Raw genomic sequence first — 18,352 nt, forward strand, 5'->3', positions numbered from 1 at the left:
CATGTAAAATGTTCAGAGGGAGCTTTATGGTATGTATTATGGAGGATATAAACTCTCCCTGCAGATGAGTGCTGGTGTCCTGAGTCAGGATGACAAAACGTTTCATCATTTTTGACGCCATGTGTCTGAAAGTGAGCCAATCTGATATTTTAACTCTGTGGGATCACTGAACATTTTCATCCATAATGGTGAATTCTTCACTTTAATTTTGCAATCATTTTGTTTGTGTCACTGCATATTAGGGATGGAGATCAATGATTTTTATTGATACTGATACCCTTATTGATACTCCTTATTGATCTGAGCCCTTATCGGCACCACTATCAATACTTTTCTATTGCTTGGTGTGAAGACAAAATGATGACAGATATTTACAACAGGATTGGTCTAATCCAGAAATACTCAACGTGTAGCTCTTGAGCCACATGTCGCTCTTTTATGTCTTAATTTATAACATTATTCCCCAGAAAACCTTATAAAGTGAAACTTTGATCTCAGAAATTATCCATTGCAAGTCACACTAATCAGTTTGTTTCCCACACTTATACAGTTGGCTTTAATTGTCAGATTTTAAATTTGTCTATATATTTTTCATTGCCCTTATTTGCTTATGTTTTGCCACTTTTATTCAATTTTTACTGCTTTAAGTCCACTTTAGTCACTTCTTTTTGCCACCTCTTTTATCTTGCTTCTTGTTATTTGCAATTTTTTTCCATTTTTGCCACTTTTCACCCATTTAAGCTGCCTTTTGCGAATAAAATACCACGTTTCCCCAAATTGTTTCCACTCTTTGCTGTTTCTTGCCCATTGTCCCGCCTTTTGCTGCCATTTGCCAATTTAAGCCACTTTCCACTCATTTTTTGTCATGTTTTTACCACTTTTTGACCATTTTTGCTACCTGCAACACAATTTTTGTCACTTCTCACCCAAATTTGACCACTTTCTGTTCTTTTTTGCCACTTTCTCTCCCTCAGTTTTTCACTTTTTACCCAGTATTAGGCATTTTATGCTGATTTTGCCCCTTTTCACCATTTTTTGCTGCTTTTTGACCATTTTGCCCCCTTTCACTTATTCTTATTGCCACTTTAATCCATTTTTGCCAATTTTCACCACTTAGATGGTGGCTCTTGCAAAGGTATTTTTCAGCAATGTGGCTCTTTGGTTGAGCAGGGTTGAGTAACACTGGTCTAAACTGAGTAAAGCTTGAGTTAAAAAAATATCAACACATTCCTCAACTTCAAACTGTATTTATTAAAATGTCTCATCAAAACTTAATATTCTATTTTAATGTGACATTTGAACACATCATAATGAAGAGCAGTGGTTCTCAACTGGTAGATCAGGACCCAAAAGGGGTCGTGGAGCTGTTTTCAGTGGGTCAAGCTTTTGACAGCAAAGGATATAAATAAATTTGTATATTTTTACCTGGAATTATTAAAGATTTTCACAGTGAATTTACCCAAACTCATAATATTTTTTCTCCTTGATTTTTAAGGAAACTTATGCGGATTTTCCAAAAAATCATATTTTGAGAGTTTTCTTTGGGCATTTCCCATCAAACTTTTTAAAAAAAATTCACAAGGAATCAGAGACTTTCAGGACTTTTCCCAGATACTTTCAGCAACCTTCTCCAGTAGTAGTTGTCAAAGATTAAGGGAATTTTCAGTTACAGTTTTGTGTATTTTATCTGGGATCTTCCCAGATATTTTCAGGAAACTTCTATAATACTACTCTTAATTCTTTATATGTCTAATTTTCAAACAGATTCAAACAGCACAATCTTTTATTTAACAAATCTGCATGATTTCAGAAGATCAGGGCAGGAAAGATGAATCTTAACACAGCTTACACAACGGGAAATCTGACACGATAACCTTTAGAACCATCAGGTATTTAAGTCCTAGCTAAGCTAGATCAGTAGGGGGGGAATTTGGCCAAAAATGGCACGATTATCTTGTTGCATGTGCCAGGCTTAAGGAAGATAAGGGAATAATTCCTCTAACAAGAGAAGCCTGAGCTAAGATGCATATCTAATCTGATCTAATGTTAGCAGTGTTAGCACAACCAGCAGGTTAACATCCACATGCCTGTGCTGAATAGGTTATACTGCCTTCATATAACTGTATCTCCATTTTTTAAATCAAATTACCGTAAAACTGCTCCAGTTTACAGGATGCCATTGTCCACTGTGCTGTGTGCCAGTGTTACTAAATAGTGTAACTGGCTAGTTATTTTATTGCCATCTATAGCCATGGTGACATTAAATTGACTTTTCATGCAGATCTAGTCCTGACAGGTTAGGACAGATGAGGAGCAAGAGAAGAACAAAGCATTCACTGGGGAGATGATGTGAGGGGAAAACGGCTCCACGCCGGCTCCGATTGACTGACAAACTGTCTGCAGAGAGATGAGTGACACACAGACAAACTGACCGACCCCGAAATTGATTGCCTGACTGGCAACAAGGCGTGAGGTTCAACTCTCCGAACTCTGATATGATACCCGCCCTCCTCCCTTTTAACCGCGTCGACCTAGTTTAGCACTCGGCGCCGTTTGCTGTCCTTCATCTTTTCACCTCCCTCCCATGTTCTACTTGACCATAGCTCTCTCTCTCTCGCTCCTCTCTGTGTTATTTATAGAGCGTTTCATTAATGGGGATGCAGAGGGGAGGAAGAGCCATATGGGGCAGAGAGAAACAGAAAAAAAGAAAATAAGAAGAACTCAGGAAAAATCAGAATTTACAGTCAAACTCCTTTTTACCTTATTCACACTTAAGGTCAAAGACTGAGAACTCATAGAAAAGTGCTTTCACTTCACATCCACTCATTCATTTTATGCCCAAAAGACAGAAATTTGACATATTTGTATCTTGAGTGAGATTTGACTGATGCTGTACGATCATTTGGAACTATAACTGATCATTTTTAAATCTATTCTTAGACTTATTTTTCCTGCTCCAAGGAAATGTTTCTAATATGAGTTTCTGTACACCCATTCAGAACTTCATGTTATTTGATTTTACCAAATCAACTTTTTCTGAACAAATCCAAGTTCTGAACAGGCAAGCTCCTGTCTGTGGCATTGCTCATGCAAATTACTATATCACATGGCCCCTCTTGGGCCTCAAATCTTATGCTATCATCTCTTGGACCCTCCAACCCTATACTATTGTCTTTTGGGCCATCTAACCCTGTACAATAGTTGTTTGTGCCCTCAGCCCATATCCAATAATCTTTTGGGCCCTCCAACCCTATACTCTAGTCTTTTAGGCCCTCAAATCCCACACTATAGTCTTTTTGGCCCCTCTTTTGGGACCCTACACTATAGAATTTTGGTCTCCAACTCTATACAACTCCTTTCGGGCCCTCCAACCCTAAACTATAGGGTTTTAGGTCATTCAACCCTACACTATAGTCTCTTGTGCCCTACAACCCTATACTATACCATTTTGGGCCCCCCAGCTCTGTACTATAGAGTTTTGGGCTCTACAATCCTATACTTGTCTCTTGGGCTTTCCAACTGTACACTATGGTCTTTTGGGCCCTCCAACCCTATTCTATAGTCTTCTGGGCCCTCCAACACTACACTATGGTCTTTTGGGCCCTCCAACCCTATTCTATAGTCTTCTTGGCCCTCCAACCCTATACTATAGTCTTCTGGGCCCTCCAACACTACACTATAGTCTTTTGGGCCCTCCAACCCTATACTACAGTCTTTTGGGCCCTCCAAACCTATACTATGGTCTTTTGGGCCCTCAAACCCTATTTTTGCACTCTTTAAGGCTCTCCAACTTTATTCTATAGTCTTTTGGGCCCTCAAATCCCACACTAGTGTTTAGGGCTCCAACTGTGTACCACAGTCTTTTGGGTCGTCCAACTCTCTACTTTAGTCTTTTGGGCCCTCCTAAACTATAGTCTTTGGTGTTCTTTTTAGTGTTTTAGTCCACACTGACAGTGGGATGCGGCTGACAAATGTCGCTTCTGATTTACAAATGCTGCATCACTAAAAATGACACTATTCGCAAAGCACAAAGATGCACACACCCAGGGAGAAGATGGCCTTGTTTATGGGTTATGAATCTGTCCAGAAGCTAGTCTTCCAAGCAGGCAGGGCGGGTTTAAGTCTGACCTATGGCTCATTTCCCACATGTCATTCCCCATCCTCTCTCTCTGATTTCCTATGATTTACTATCAACCACCCTGTCCTCTCTAAGTAACCCCAAAAAAAAACCTAAAAAAAAAAAAAAAAAAACTTTATGCAAGTTGCACATGCCCTACAAAAATGAGATTTGATCTGCTTAATTGCATTTACATCTGTTTTTGTGCTTTATTATTTTCTTATTTTGTATATGCCTTTGTTCATGTTATTAAGTTTGCACCCATGTGTTGAACAGGGTGTACTGGGGGGTCAATATGTGAAGGGTAAAGAGGATATTTTCGTCTAACAGTACAGCAAGATCCAGAAAGGTTGGTATAGAAGAGGAGAAAAAAAGATTTCAACATCACAGCTGGACACAAAGACATGAAAAAGCAGCTTTAGAGCGTTCTGTATGTGTTTACATCTGAGTGTGTGGGAGGGCATGTGTCCTCAGCTCGCCGGCGTATACGTGGTGTAGGTGTACAGCTGTGGGAATAAGATGTTCGCTCTGCTTTTGTGGGCAGAGATACCCGGGAGGATGGGGGTGTAGTTGCTCATACAGTCGTTCTGACTGGCTGCATTGTGTGCGTACATGACTGCCGATGGAAGGTACGAAGACGAACAAAAACAGGAAAACAATAACGGCCCCGAGAAAATGACAGCTTATAAGGCAGCGAATGACAGGAGAGGAAGCAAAGGCAACATGCAGATTGAGAGAGGGATAAAAGATGTATGCAGAGATGACAGAACAGCTTCTTAAGGGAGAACTAATTGCTGGTGGTTCGTCAGCTCTAATTACAGGTCCCTGTGTTAATAGTCAACTGCGCACCACTCTCCAGGAAGGATGGAGAGGTGGGAGGGACGATAAGAGGCGCAAGGAGACAGAGAGAGGAAGGGGGGGAGTGGGAGGAAACGAGACGGAGAGCGTAAACCAAGAAGGACCTTGGTGAGACGCGGAAAAGATGAAAGAAAAGTGAAGAGGAGAGGAAGAAAGGAGCAGCAGAAGGGCGAGAGAGAGAGAGAGCAAGAGAGAGAGAGATGCCCTCTTTGAATCTGGACTTCTCTGGCAGCACTCTGTTTCCATGGCAACAATTAAAATAGGCCTACATGCGCACACGTACAGTCTCAGTTGATGGACACAGAGATACAGAAGCACACACCGTTTCTGTACTTAGAATTGATCATGTAAACGTGATAATGATGTACAGTTCACTCTCCTGTAAGTCCTTAAACTGGGTTTATTTAACATGGAAGATAATCACAAGGCAAAGAGCAGCACCAAGGCCTCAGCCACACTTAATCTGAGGGCAAACAAACTCACAAACACACTTCCAAGAGAGGGAATGATCTATAAATGTGATGATGGAGTCCACGTGTGTGGGAATATTCACCTGTCAGTCCTAACACTGGGTTTTATTTAACATCAGCTATTCTAAGGCTAATATCAGCACAGAGCTTGCACAGACTTCAAGAATGCACACACTTAATAATGCATGCACACGTTTGCAGGAAGTATTGATCATGTTAATGCAATGCATGTAGTGTTAATTCTCCTGTAAGTCCTTAAAATGGGATTATTTATCACAGCAGCACCTTGGATGGGAAGTTTATCACAGAGATGTCCGTTTCTACAAATGTAAAAAAAAAAAAAAAAAAAAAGAGATATATCTCAGCGTTCACAAAAATTAAGTCCTACAATGTACTCCCACGTGGCCATGATTCTTACATTATCTTTTTATTTTACATTCATTTCAACTAAATCAAACACAGAAACAGGAAAACACAACGTACAGACAGATTAAGTGATTATTTCCATGCAATGTTAAAATTCAACAGTCTGCTGCAGGTTTGGGCAACCTAAAACCAATTTCACAGTTTTGCATTTGATAAGGAAAATAAATGCACTGTGTTGAATATATTGCAAACTGCCTGGCATAGCTAGTGATAGCAACAGTAACATTGCCTGGTATGCAGGAGAGTCTGTTTAAGAAGTGTTTGGGAAAGGCAGGACTTTTCAGAAAACTCTTCGAAGATGATTGGACGATTATTCTGTCACTTTCATTACTGCCCAGTCAGAGTGAAAAGACAAAATGAGGTAGCAGGCATGCCCAGCTCTGGTTGTAATATGAGCTCAACAAGCAAGTATGCTGTAGGTTAAGAACAGTGGAGGCATGTTGGTGGATAAAACTCATGCATGCATAAATTATCCATTACTACAATAGTGAACTAGGGTCACTCATGAAAAAAGAAAAAAAAAAGCAAAGAAAAGCAAGACAACTCTAAATTCTTGGGTTTTAAAAGTTGCAAAATTGGGGTGCAGGTGGCCTAGTGGTTTAAGAAGCGCCCCATGTACATAGGGTTCGAATAAGGCCTGACGCCTTTTACCGCATGTCTCCCCCGCTCTTGTCTCTGTTTCCGACTCTATCCACTGTTCTCCTTTATTGGATAAAAGCACTAAAGAAGCAAAAATAACAACAAAAAAAAATCAAAATTATGAGAAAAACTTTTTTTTTTCCCTCAAAAGCCATAAATGTATGTCAACCAACATTTACATTTTTTAAGATGATAAAACTATCCATCCATCCATTTTCTTACGCTTATCTGGGCCTGGGTTGCAGAGGCAGCAGGGTAAGCAAGTCCACCCAGACAATGCTCTCCCCAGAAACATTTTCCAGCTCCCATCTGGGTATTCCCAGGTCAGATGAGATATATAATCCTTCCAGCGAGTCCTGGGTCTACCTCGGGGTCTCCTTCCAGTTTGATGTGCCCTGGAGACCACAGGGAGGTGACCTGATCAGATGCCCAAACCACCTCAATCCACAATCTCATTCTATCAACCACTACCCAGAGCTCAGGACCATAGGTGAGGGTTTAAATGAAGATCAGCCAATTATAAAGGCAAAAAGTCCAAATCCAACAATTTTCAGGTTGGTTTTCAGTCATTTTTTGCTTTACACAGTTCTAAATTTACAATTTTAAAAACTTAAAATTTTTGAATTTGTAACATCAAAAACTAAGACATTAAAAAAATTGGAAATTTGAGTTTTTCCTTCTAAATTTCCAACTTTTTAAACTCAGAAATTCTTAGTTTATTTTCTTGTAAATGTACGACTTTATCATCTCAGAAGTTAAGCCAAAAATTTGACATCTTTGCCCAAAAACCACCAGATTCTCAGATGATCTGAAGTTTTTGAAAGCCTTAAGTCCTTTTTGTTGCTATATTACACAAAATTATACCTTCAGCACAAGGTTAATTTCTCTGCGGGTCATATAAAGTGCTCTTTTAAAAAAATGTACATGGAAAAGAAATGCACACGCATACAAGCAATAAACCCCTGTTTTAAGACTGATACTGATCATTCAAGTGTGATGGAGTCCTGCAGCAGGTCAGTTTGAGATCAACACAGTTTTAACATGAATCACATAGAGAAAAACTCGCTTTTTTTAGGCCTATGCACTCACACCAACCCCAGTCTGCCCTCCAGTAGCCCGCAGCTGCACACACTCGACACACTCACTCCAACACACACACAGAGACACACATCCCCGGGGTTGAGATTATATTAGCCAGCAGTCTGTGTAACTCCAATGATCATTCAGAAAGACGAGATCATTAAAGCGTCTCACAGTGAGTCGAAGCGTGTCTCATAAAGAAACACAAAAGGCGAGTATTAAACTGGAGATTACACGGGCGAGGTGATGACACTAAACGACCCCGATTCCCTGTCAGCCGGCCCCCGCGTCTCACCCCCGTCTCACCCACCATTTCCTCTGTTAGACACACCAGCGCACACAGCAGCCGCATCACTCACACACCAGCGGATCGCAGATCGCCTCTACCAGCCCAGAGCCTCAGGTTTAGACGCACAGACACGGTTTCCTGAACAGACATTAGGCCTGACAAAGGTCTGCCATTTCATTAAGACAGTTCAACACTGCAGTAAAAGTATAGAGAGCAATATATCAGTGTGGAGTTTTATGGAAGCACTATGGACATGCATTCAAACATTAGATGCTTGTCTTCAATGGATCGATTTTACTTAATGAGGGAGAAAAGCTGTTAAAAGTTGTCTTCCTGGTTTGCACTGCAAGCTACCCAAAATGATTCAGGGATCACTTAAAGTGTTATGAGGACCACTTTTAACAGCTTTTCTCCATTATTAGGAGAAATCATCCTCTAAATTAAAACAGTGGACATGTACTTTTAAAACTATAATGAATTTAGAATTTTATTGGCTTTCAAAACTTTTTAGATGTCTGGCTGCAGCCTGCACTTTGACCCTCAAATTCAACATACTCCGTCTGCGACAGGATTTGCATGCAAAGCGGACTGTGGAGCAAAATGCTCCCTTTCCAGTGAGATTGTGCAGTTCCACAGCATGCTCCGGTCCATCTCCAATACAGTGCTGGGTAAGTTCAGTGGTTCCCAATCTTTTTCCTACTTGTACCAAGGAAAACTTGAGGCTCTTGGCTCTATCCACTGTCCTCCTCCGTAAAATAAAGGCACAAAAAGGCCAAAAATAAATTTAAAAAAAAAACACAAAAAAATGTGTTGCAGGCCAATCAAAAATGGACCATGGGCTGCATTTGGCCCCCGAGCCATAGTGTGGACACCCCTGCCCTAAGCAAAAACTCTCTTACCCAAAAACCATTGCATGAATTAATTAAACGATTTATATCATGATTTCTGTTAATATGTGCATATCTAATTTTAACAACCTGAAATCAGACAGAGCCTTGCAACCCTCTGAAATCTTCTGCGTCCCCCTAATGGAGTCCTGGACCCCTGTTTGGGAACCACGTTTAGTTGAACCAACACTATGACCAAAATGTTTGTTGCCCACCTTTATGCATGAGGAAGACAACTTAATGAGTAGCTAAAAATAGATTTCAGGTGATAAAATCGAAATGAAAAGCAAGTTTAGTTTTTGCCAAGGTGACTAGATGAGACTAAAATGTTAGAGCTGGACTGCTGGACACTCAAAATCCATGATAAGTCTCCAGTGTGTATTTAAGTATGACAGTACATTCATTCATGTAGCCTAAATCAATTATAGTATTGAAAGTACATTAATATTAGTAATATTAATTCTGTTATTTTGCAAATTTTTTGCACATCTTTTGTTTGTTTTTTTTTACAAATGGTTCATTTTTATCGTATTCATTGGAGGTATATTGTTTTTATAATCTTGTTTCTGCTTTTTCCTACCACATCTTTACTGATCCACGTTGATTTAATGTTGAAGAATTGCTGAGTTTCTTCTAAAAACACAATTTATCATCCAGAGATGATGCATTTTCTCAGTAACAACCCTGTCAAATGCACTCTTGAGGGATGTGAAGCCATGATGACATTTAAATGTGGATGTTATTCAGAGCCATGCGGTAGAGCATATTCCTGATTGTGCTCCTTTAAGTCCCCTCCGTCCTCTGTTGTTACACAGAAATAACAACCACTTAGGTAAGAACATCATGTTTCAGGTAGTTACCCTCCCTTACCAAATGTAAGCAGGTACTAAGTGGGCCCAAACGGACGATAAAGAGTGATAACGGTCATTAATGAACGTCAGAGCTAACATGGCTCACGCTGCTGTGGTGGAAACATTGACAGAGCCGAGGATATGAAGCATGACGCAGACATTACTGCTCTGTAATTGGCTGCACTCTGTATGTTTTCAGTTTCATCCACCATAAATCATTCAGTTGTAAATACAGAGGGATTCACAGCAGAGACATGCATGCGTTAAATGCAGGGCAGTGCGGTCAACACACCATCAGGAAAATTAGCTCTGTTAATGCTGAGGCTTTCAGATGAACCAAAGGGCTCTAAACTGGACTTTATTGACATCTTTTGCACACAGAGACCTACTGGAAGCAGATATGATCACCCAGCCCTAATGAGAAGCACTCTGCTCCAATCATGACATATTTTCATGGTAAAACTCCACAGATAACAGGATGCTTTGTGTGTTTTTGTGCAGCAGGTGTGTGTATTTGATAAATTCGCTGTAAAAGGTTGTGAACAGAACAGGCATGCTCTCTCTAATGCATCTTAAGAGCTGACATTTATGGTTTTTTTCAGTTCTGATGAAAAATGTAACCTGAACATTAATCTGCAGCCATGAGGCGTCTTTTGATTCGAAATTGATTCAACGGAGGGCGGCGTGTGACGATATTAAAACCATGCATCAGTCTGTGGTCACATTTAGAGAAGGCGAGCCCCCCCTGCGGCCCCGGGGATGTGACCAGCGGCAGGTGACTACGCTGCATGCAGATGAGGCGGAGAATCAGCTGGCCGGTCTGGAGAACTGGCGATACGTGGGATTATGAAAGAAATGCTGGTTTGAATGTGTGAAGTCAGTAAGAAACGCTCTGATAAATATTCAGGCAGCCGGTCTGTGCAGCCTGCTGTGGAGGTGGAAGGCGCTGCGAGTCTAAGAGTGTGTGATTGTGTGTTTGGACCTGCGTCTGTACATGATGTTCTGAAGCAGCCACTCACAACAGCCCCCTCACTGAAACAAACCGGCCAATCACCAATCCTCACAGGCTTTGGGACCAATCTGCATAGAGAAAGTAGGACTGGGCAGTAAATCATATCAATGCTGCTTAGCTGAATGGTAATACATGACACATGTTCGTATATCTTTGCCAAAACACCTGGAATTTAAACTCTTAGATGATCCTGGTAAAAATCAAGAGGTAAAAAAACCTCTTTGACACTTCAGCAACAAAAACAAAAGTTCTGGACACCCAGGATTTGTAATTTTTGTATTTTAAGTTATCAAAAATTGTTATGTTGTAGGTTTTCAACAATTTTTAACGTATTAAATGTCATAGGTACATGGTACAACTACAGAAACTAAATGATCTTCAGTCAGATTTCTCAAACCTCTCTTTTTGCCGGTTTGGGTGACTTTTCCAAATGTTTAATCACTGTTAAACAATCAGTGTTGTTGGTTTTCTGTCCATTTGTCCACCTCTCTGAGCCATTCTTGTGCAGAATAAAGGAGGGGGGTGGAGGAGGGTTGCAAGAGCTTGCAGAGAGAGGGGCAGAGCTTGGCAAGAGCATATCAGAGCGATTAGCCAATAGCGTGCTTAGGAAAAATCAGCAGACCATCAGCTGATGGGGGCAGAGTACCAGGTTCCAGGTTTTTGGGGATTCTGATCAGATCATGTCAGGAGTTAGAACTCAAGATACATCTATTCTGATGGCCAATATTTTTACCATGTATATGTTGTCTCAGTTAAGTCACAAAAAACACATCAATAAAGTGTTTTTGTTGAGACGTTTCTTTACAGAATTAGCATTGTTGCACAGTCTTGTGCTGAAACTATAAAATACAATACATTCAAGCACAAGCTCAAGGTTCAAATGTTGGCCATATTTCATTTTATTTCTAGAATTTGCTGCAGGCCGATCAAAATTGGACTGTGGTCCGCATTTGGCCCCTAGGCCATAGTTTTGACATTCCTTATTTAGATCAGTGGTTCTCAACCTTTTCAGCCTGCAACCCCGAAATAAAGGTGCCAGAGACTGGGGACCCCCGCTGCACCTGAAGATGGCTGAACACAGCCATGCACAATTTAGAATAGTCATGTGAAGACAAGGCGGTCCATTAGGGGGATAAAAGGGAGAGCTTTCTGGCTCCCAGCCAAACTGGAGGCCCAGGGAGGTCAGCAAAACCATGGTCCACTGTAAAGTCAAGCTGTGATATCCATATTTCATTTTAACCTGAAAAAATAACCACTCTCATCAAAGAAAAAAAATACTTTTTGTTTAGTAAATAGCCTTCTTAAAAATGCAAATCCCTTTTGTTATAAAAAGGAATAAAAATTGGTTTAAAATTGCTACAATGGGTTAATAATGGCAAAAAATGGTGGAAAAGGTGGTGACATTGGATTTTAAAGGTAGCCGAAATGGGTTAAAGTGGCAAAAATGGGAATTCAGTGGTAAAGGGGAGTTAAAAATGGCTTTAAATTGGCAAAAAATGGGTGGAAATTTGGTGAAATGGGATGTATAGTTAATTTTAAAAAATGGAAAAAAAGGGTTAACTGAGAAAGAAAAAATGAGCAGATACTGGCAGAAATTGGTTAAGATAGCAGAAATTGGCATATCAAATGGTGAAATGGGGTTAAAATGGGAAAAACTGGAAGTAAAAAGTGGTGAAAAGGGGTCAGTAGTACCAATGATAAGTCAACAACAATTGGTTTAGAAGTTGCAAAAACAGGCAGAAAAAAAAGTGGTGAAAAGAGTTTAAAACTGAAAAAAATAGGTGTTAGGCTAAATGATAAAAATGTGTTAAAATTGGTGTGAAAAAAATGATGAAAGGGGGTAAAAAATTTACAAAATTGGTGTAAAGTGGCAACAGCGTAATTCAAAAAATGTTATTAGTTTTTTTAGGGCAACTGGAGACCCTCTCTCAGTGTCCCCAAGGTTGAGAACCACTGATTTAGACAGTTGTAGGTCAGATATCAAGGTTATTGAACCTCTTTTTCACCCCTTACAGGTACAAAGAATATCTCAAGATTTTGAAGGTTGTATGCCAAAGGTCAAGACATTTTTTAGCACAGATGTCCACGCTGACTCTGTGATTAACTGATTGAATTTTGGAGGTCAAAGGTCAAGGCGATTGGGCCACATGTTCATCCCTTGCTTGTAGCTGCAATATTTCAAGAGTGCTTGGAGGGATTTTCTTCAAACTGCACAAATTTCTACTCTGACTCAAGGAGAAACAGATTAGATGTTGGAGGTTACAGGTCAAAGGTCAGGGTCATTGGGCTTTCACTATCCTGTGATCATGTACCTTGGAGAGCCCCCAGGCAGTACATGACGATTAAAAACAAATGATCAAACACTGGAGCTTTAGGACTGCTCTCTTTTTGCTGTGGTATCAGTCCCATTTGATTTTTACGTTCTATTGGTAAATAACCTTTTTACAGAGCAAAAAGCCTGACTTCTATCTTTATTCCCATAAACATCAACATAAACTGTTGTCTTACCCATATCCCCCTTAAAAATATATTGGCATACAGTATCTGAAAAACCTGCCATATTGCCCAGCCCTACATAAAAGTGTCTGTCTTCCTCCCTCTCCTCCTCTGTCATCCTCTTTTATTTTGTTTTCTCCCATTTTAACTCTATTTATCTCTTTCTCCCCGTGCTTTATCATTTTGTCTCTTCGAACAATGCCTCCTCTCAATTCTCCCACTTATCTATCTCTCCCTCCCGCCCGCTCCCTCTCTCGTCGCCCTCTTCTCATTATGAGCTAAGTGTCAGGTTTGTCGATGGTGCTATTTGCATAAAAACTGCAGGACAGAGGCGACGGGTAATTTTTCACATTTATTACTCGGTTTGATATTTAGAGAGACAGCAGAAGACGTCACATGAAGGCGATCTCCACGGATGACTTCAAACCGTCACGGTGCGAAGTACATTATGTGAACGGCTCAGTCATGCGTGCTGCACGGCTCCGCTTCTCCTTTTAATTGAAATGAGGACGTCATGATGAGAGGGTCTCATATCGGGAGCAGCAGCAGCAGAATGAGTACCCCGAGGTTGAAAAATTGGCTGTTACGTCAAACCCACGCATACTTGAGGCGACTCAGGAGGGTAATTCTTTAGTCAAAGCTCGTTTTATTCAAAGCACAGAGAAGAAAAGGAGGAGTGTGGCTTTTTCTGTCTGCTAAAAGCCTATGTTTTTAATGTAGCACTGTTTATTGTCATCTTTATTTCACTTTGATTGTGTAAATACTCGTTATAATGGGTGCTTATGAGTTTCCACGGGGACTGGTACTTTTGTAGTATGAGCGCCCCCTGCAGACTTGAGCATTGCAACACTGGTCTTGTAGCCAGTCTGCACTTTCTTTTATCTCCATGGTAAGCTGCTTACTAATAAGTTCCACTAAAATATTTCAAAATAAGTTTGTTTTTCTTAAAAAAAAAGGACTGTTTAGGGCTCATAACCTAGCTGTGCTTTGCTAGCTAAATCATAGCTTCTATTGGTCTGTATTTAGTCGTAGTTTTTTAACCGACTTTGTTGATCAGTGTTGAAAGTGAACGTTTATGCTCTCTGAGTCTTGTGCTGTTAGGCATGTCTTGCCACAGGGGTCTGTATTGGGTCCAGTGTTGTTATTGTTCCATGAACACCTTCGGATCAAATTTTGCATTCTTTTGGGATTACGTTTCATTGTTATGCTGATGATTTACAGTTATATATGTCAATACTTTCAAAGCAGATCCGGTACAATTAAAGTTGAAGCCTGTCTGGCTGCTGTTCAGAGCTTTAGTGTATACTTACCTTATGTACATATCATTTATCATCATTTATTCTAAAGTCAAACTGAGGTTAAATTGTCTCCTGATGTCTGGAAAGTTTGTGCATAATGAAAAACACAGTGCCCTTCCATCAGCTCTCTTAGACAGCAGGCTAATATTTATATCAGCTTATGTACATATCATTTCTTTTTATATTATGATTAATTTTGAGGCATGGGTAGCACCTCAAACCACTAAGCCATCTGTGCGCCCCATATCATTTCTAATTATTTATCCTAATCCTGATCTCTGGAAAGTTTGTGCATCATAAAAACTGCAGCATCCTTCAATCAACCCTTACAGACAGTAGGTTAATCTTTATACCGCCATTTCTGGTGCACATATCATTTATCATCTTTTATTCTAATGCCATACTGAGGCAAAATTGTCTATTGATCTCTGGAAAGTTTGTGTGTCATAAAAACTGCAGCGCCCTCCCATCAGCTCTCACAAACAGTTGGCTAACCTTGTCTTTTGAACAAATCTTTTAGCATCATTTATTCTAAAGTCAAAATAAAAACTGCAGTGACCTTCCATCAGTTCTCACAGACAGTAAGGGAATCTTTATACCGCTATGTTTAATCTACATATTATCTAACATCTTTTATTTTTAAGTCATACTGAGGCAAAATTGTTTCCTGGTCTCTAGAAAGTTTGTACATAATGAATACGCAGCGTCATTCTATCAGCTCTGACAGATAGTAGGCCACTCTTTATTTTGCCATGTCTTTAGTACATAAACACCAACTATAATTGACAAATAACAGTGAATAAACTGTGATTTCTATGTAGTTTCCATCTTTTAGCATGTGTTTTTGAGAGGGAAGGCCTTCTCCTCTTCGGCATGGTGACCGAGTGAGCATATGTGTTATACATCAGGAGTGATGTAAAAGGGGACAGGGAGAAAGGCGCAACAGTTTTGAATTTTATAGAAAATTAGTAAATATGTTTTTTTTTTATGGCACCAGTTTTAAACCAGTAAACCCAAGAAGTCTTCTGAGTGGTATCAAAGACAATTGGAAGGACTTTTGAGCATCCCTAAGATGCTTTTTCTTCCTGTGCACCAACATTATGAAACAGTCTACCTTTAGACATTAGACGGACATGTTCCATTGATGTATTTAAAGCAAAGATTAAGACTAATGAAGATTTTTAAATCTCCTTATTGTCCGTTGTTTTCATTTTTACTTTTAATTATATGTGCACTTTGATTGAATGCACTTTATAAATAAAATGTATTATTATTATCATGCTTATTCATCACACAACAAAAGAGAGAACACAACCGCTACACTCCTGTTTCTGAAGTAGTTTCGTGCCATGTCATGATTTCCTTCCTGTTTTTCTCAGCTGAACCCTCAGATCGCACCTTGACCTGACCTGAACAAGCGCTGACAGCCCATGGAAAAAAAAGAGAAACGTTACCTAGACAACCTCTCTGACCACAAAGCAGCAAGACACGGGGGCGGATAATCACACACAACCTGCAGCAGCAGCATGGGGCGATTAGAGAGGAACCAGAGACCTTCACTGAGACACCTGTTGTTGCCTTAAAGTGTTGATTAGCAGAGCTATCTTCTTATTTTACACTTTTAACCTCTGAAGCCAAATGACTCATATTTGATGAATATGTTTTTTGAGACTTCTCTATCCTCAGTTTTTCTTCCCCATAAACCTGACAACTACAGCCAGTAAGACACAGTGTACAAATGATTTAAAAAGATAAAGGAGAAAAACATTTGGGTGGATGGATGGATGCTTTATTATTCCTAAAGAAAATTCAAGAAATAGACCATATTTCTAATTGCATCCACGTTCCTGTGACATCACACAAAGGTTGGGAAGCTCTTATGTGTTCTCACGTCGTATAGATAAATGCCGGGATGTTTGTTATATAAACAATGAGATTCTGGCAAAAAAATTCATTTATGATTCATTCATGATTAAAAATCAACAGCAAAGATAATAAATAGTGATAATCCAGAGAAAGGATGGACCACGTTCCATGGTAAAAGAAAGAAAAAATTGATAACCTCTTACAGGGACCATCAGATTAAAGCTAGCATAAGAATTCAAACAGAATTCTTTTAGACAGCAACATGGCTTATGTACATATCAATTTTCATCATTTATTCCAAAGTCATACTGAGGTGAAATTGTTTCCTGATCTCTGGCAAGTTTTTTGCGTGAAAAAAAGAATCACAGCATCAGTTAATCTTTATATGGCCGTGTCTTACGCACTTATCATTTAGCAACATTTATTCTAAAATCAGACAGTAGGCTAATCCTTATATTGCCATGTTTAATGTAAATATCATTTGTCATCATTTATTTTAAAGCCATACTGAGGCTAAATTGTTTCCTGATCTCTGGAAAGTTTGTGTAAAATGAAAAAAACGCATCGCCCTTCCATCAACTCTCACAGACAGTAGGCTAGTATTTACTCTATTACACCGTACCATTATCAACATTAAATGCATAATGCGCACTAATGAGTTACCAGAGCGTTCTCCATAATCCAAAAAGTGATAATTCATGGACATTTTTGCAGATTTTGAAAAGATAAAGGAGAAAAACACTTAGACAGCATGCAAGGGTTTGGCAGTAATTTCTGATTATTCATACATACAAATAAGACAGAAAACAAAATTGGGTGCATGAGTTGACAGCTGTTGAGTTGACAAGTGTGACGGCTTTTAGGGCCACTCGGATAAATAAAAATAAACATTAGGGATCAATAAAAGGAAAAAATGAAAAATTTTAGAATTATAAGTTGAAAATGTATGACATCATAACTCAAATTTATTAGTTTGTTTAGTTGCAAATTTCCAAGGAACAGCTAAAAAGTATCTTTAAAAGTCACACATTTACAAGAAACCAAAGTCATATTTTCTGAGTTTATAAAGTCATGAATTGAAATGAAAAAATTAGAAAATGTATTAGTCTAAAAAGTTAGAACTGAATGAGAAAAACCTCATAATTTCAAGTTTTAAAGTTGTCCATTTATGAGGGGAAAAAATCCTTTAAAAAACTGTAAATTTGTGAGACAAAATTTTCCATTTTAAGGAGTGTTAAATTTATGAGAACCAAAACTTAGAATTGTTCAGATAAGAGGGTAGAAACAGTTTATTGTGTTGAGGGGAAATCACACCAAATGAAGTTGTTTACTTTGCACAAGCACCTCAGTAGTGAGCTTTATTGCATCATATGTTTTACTGGTAAGTTTACATTTCTGATGTTATGACAGCTCTATTCTCTAGTTTGATAGATAGATAGATAGTTTGTTTAATAAAACAAATTTCACAATACTGGGTGTTTAAGACTTCTTATTTGTCGCATGGTATCAAACATGTTTTTATTTTTAATTGGAATTATTCAGAAGTTTACATTTCTGTTACCATGAGATTTCTAATGCGGACAGGAAGTTGGAGGAACTTATTCGTACAGATGTCGGTTATAAATGGAATAATGACGGCGGGATCAGAGCAGCAGGGTGCAAAAAGACGCCATGTGCTTGAAGACTATGATTACGCCTCTGCTCACATTTTCTACTTTATTTATAAGTTGCGAGTCGTGTGTGTGTGTGTGCTGTGTTGTACCCTTCAGGCACTTACAGTTCTACAGCTTTTCTGCTCGTCTGCTCCTCCATCATCTGCATCCAGAGATGAGAACAAACTAAACTCCCTCTGCAGTCACTGACAAGCAGCTGAGAGTGCTAGTCCATGTTGTGTTCAGTCATGTTTGTCTTAAGGTTGTCCGAATTTCAGATACTTTTGATACCGAAATGTTTTAAGAATATAACATCAAAACATGCCTAAAAAATACAGCTCTTCAGTCATGTTTTAAACTAAAACTTGCTTTAGAGAGGGAGAGAGCACTGTTTTAATCACTGGTTCTCAC

At 39.2% G+C, this 18,352-nt stretch overlaps 1 protein-coding gene across 2 annotated transcripts in view; it reads right to left on the minus strand.

The window, feature by feature from the left end:
- Nucleotides 1-18,352, minus strand: part of LOC121503574 (glutamate receptor ionotropic, NMDA 2B) — a 276,993-nt gene that overhangs the window by 182,155 nt on the left and 76,486 nt on the right. The window lies entirely within an intron of this gene.

This window comes from Cheilinus undulatus, linkage group 21 (assembly GCF_018320785.1).
Source record: "Cheilinus undulatus linkage group 21, ASM1832078v1, whole genome shotgun sequence".
In the NCBI taxonomy this organism is placed as follows: Eukaryota; Metazoa; Chordata; class Actinopteri; order Labriformes; family Labridae; genus Cheilinus; species Cheilinus undulatus.